The sequence below is a fragment of the Onychomys torridus genome, chromosome 2, assembly GCF_903995425.1.
Source record: "Onychomys torridus chromosome 2, mOncTor1.1, whole genome shotgun sequence".
Classification (NCBI taxonomy): domain Eukaryota; kingdom Metazoa; phylum Chordata; class Mammalia; order Rodentia; family Cricetidae; genus Onychomys; species Onychomys torridus.
Window position 1 is genome coordinate 93,591,584 of NC_050444.1, and position 2,896 is coordinate 93,594,479.

The following is a 2,896-nucleotide window of genomic DNA, read 5'->3' on the forward strand; positions in this document are numbered from 1 at the left end:
CACTGAGGGAAAAACAAACAAAAATCCTTGCCATACCCTACTTTAATCAGTTGTTTCTTATGAGTGTGAATAAATATCTTATTTATCTATAAAGGGGCTTTTTTAAAAGGTTTTTTTTTCTTCAAATAATAATACAACATTTTTCTTGCTGATTCTTCATGTGTCTATTGCAAAACTTCAGGTGGGGTTCTGAAAATTCATAAGAAAGATATTTACTTTGACTGTGTTCAGAATCAGTCAATAGCAAGTCCACAGGGAACATCCACTGGACTGGACTGCATAGACAACTCTTCATTGCCACCCACATGGGTGACTGAAACATAAAAGTCCTATTTTTAGGGAGCGTCTACAGAACAAACATCTGCATAGCAATTCATAACAAAGAGGAAGACTTCAAAATGAACTTGTGGAGTGCCTCATTTTTCCACCTTATTTGAAGTTCACTGTTCCATGTTCATGGAGAGCAATGATTTATCAACTTTCCTTTTTTTTTTTTTTTTTTTTTTTCCAGATTAAAAATAAAGGTTTCATTTGGCTTAGGTTCTGGGTGTTTGACTTTTGAGATAAGATCTGTCTAGACTTCTGACTTGTTTCTTTCAGTGGCTGTAGTATTTGCACATAGTACCTCTAATCTTTTTTTTTTTTTAATTTATTTCTTACAGGGGAGAGAGCGAACGCAGCCCCCCACTACCACAAATTATGCAGTCGGGTTTCCCACATTTGGGGAAATCGCAGGGGTCAGCACATCTGGAGTGCAATGGATAAGCCTGGCCCTGAGAAAACCACCTTTGTGATCATGGTATCTCCCCTGCCAGGTAAGTACCTCTAATCTTATCACAGGATAAAAACAGTGTAGGCAGTACCTGTACAAGACAGAACTCTTGGTCTCCCACCACTTACCAATTCTCTTTCCTTTATTCTTCCCCTTTCTTCTCTTCTGTTTTGCTGTGTGGGAACCCTTTACTTCTTATTGTGCAAAGTATTTCTTCTAGGTCCTGCCCAGTCACTAGCTCCCAGTCTTTCCAGGTCCCCAGCAGAAGTCAGAGAAAGGCAGACTGAACACTACCCTCCCTCCTGCACAGAGCTTACAGACTAAACCATTTGTTGGCACAGTACTCTTACCCTTCCATCCTTCAACTCCTTGCTCTGTCTTCAGCTTTGAAGTGAATTCTCTCATGGGTCTTCAGGACCTAGAACTTTCTATGTATTGCCAGGGGATTCTGATTGCTACAGGTAAAATTGTCTTTTCTTGTGCTGAGGGCCTTGCTATAACCTTATAAACCCTAACCCCCAAGAAGTAGAAACTGTATCACTTTGGTTGTGGTGTTATACACCCTGGGTAGACCCAGAAGCCTCTTGGTCGTTGCTGGAGCTACAACTTTTCTCAGTTGAGAAGAATAAAAGTTTTTCAGGGCTTATCTGACACAGCTGGATGCAAGAAGGTGTTAATGGACCGGCAACTGCTTCAAATACATTTTAATAAAATTACTTCCAAGAAGCCATGTGCAACTGAGATAAGAATATGAAAGCAATTCTGAAGCTAGAAGGAGGTGGAGAGACAACAGAAAAAGGTTTGTGTGGGTCTTATGGGGAGTAATGAAGTTAGGCCTGAAGGGCATGTGTCTTCCAAAAATTTCCACTGCCTTCCACCCTGGGCTTGATTTTTCCTTTCTAGTCTAAGGGCTTTCTGCAAAAATGGAAATTACAACTCAATTATGCAGGCAGTAGAGAGACAGTACCTGCTTTGAGTCTGAAACACTCATTTATTACAAATCAAAATATATTAAGCAGCTCTCTCTGTGTTAGACTCTGTTACTTGCATACAGATGTACAAAAACTGACCCCATCAGTTGAGGAGCTACCATCTAGCAGAGAGATGGATAACTATCATAGTACTGTTCTCATTGTTGATACCTGATAGGAGCATCTTAGGGGAGGAAAGGTTTATTTGGGCTCACAATTCAGAGGGTATATTCCATTATGTCAGAAAAGGGACAATGGATGGAACAATTTAGTCCTGGGTAACAGGTGCATGTATTGAATGGTCACATTTCTGCAGGACACAGGTTTTCACTATGTAGACAGAATCAAGATGTGGGCAGTAATCTTTAAGATACCACCCCTTCTAGTTTCCGTCCACCAGGTAGACTGTAACCATGAAAATTTCTGTAGTTTCCCAAAAATAGTATCGCCACCTGCAGAACAAGTGTCTGAATAGATTCCCTTATGGGAAACATTTCATATTGGAATCATAACTCCAACTATAATAAAAAGATATAGTGCAATATATAGGAAGATAGATGTTGTAATAGTTCAGAAAGCAACTGGTTAATTCCTGCTAAGGTAATCAGAAAAACAGCAGAATTGTTAATTTAAGATCAGCTTTGAGAGTAAGTCCATCCCAAAGGACTTAAAAGGGTAAGAGGGCTATTCAAGAGAGGTCTGTGAAAACATGAATTAGAACACCTTTGGGGGAGGTTGAGGCACGAGATGCTCAGAAACATGGAGTGTGCAGAAGGATCTTAGAGATGAATTTGAAAAGGTGTTTTGGAAGTTTATAAAAGTATAAAGAGTTTAGACTTTTTTTTCCCTTTGAGCAGTGGGAAAGCCACTCAAGGTATTTAGGCTGAACATGATAAGAACAGTGTTAGAAGCCAACAGACTGGAAATGGTGGGCAGAGAAACCATATGCAATGAAGTTTGTCTAGAAAGTAAGATATTTAAAGACCAAATAAGATTTAAAGGGCACCTAAATGGGAGCCATGGTTATGGGAATGGAGGGAGCACAATAGGAAGCCTATTGTTAGACTAACCTTCCAGGACTCAGAAATTTAGAATATTATAGGATATATGGGAAAAAAATGGTGTACTCTCTAGAAAACCCTCAATACAAGGA

The 2,896-nt window shown here is 39.5% G+C and overlaps 1 non-coding gene across 1 annotated transcript; it reads right to left on the reverse strand.

Annotated features, from left to right (window-relative positions):
• Positions 1-659: 659 nt before the first annotated feature.
• On the reverse strand, positions 660-823 carry LOC118579001. The gene has a single exon (XR_004944374.1). It is a non-coding gene; the product is annotated as a U1 spliceosomal RNA (small nuclear RNA).
• Positions 824-2,896: the final 2,073 nt, after the last annotated feature.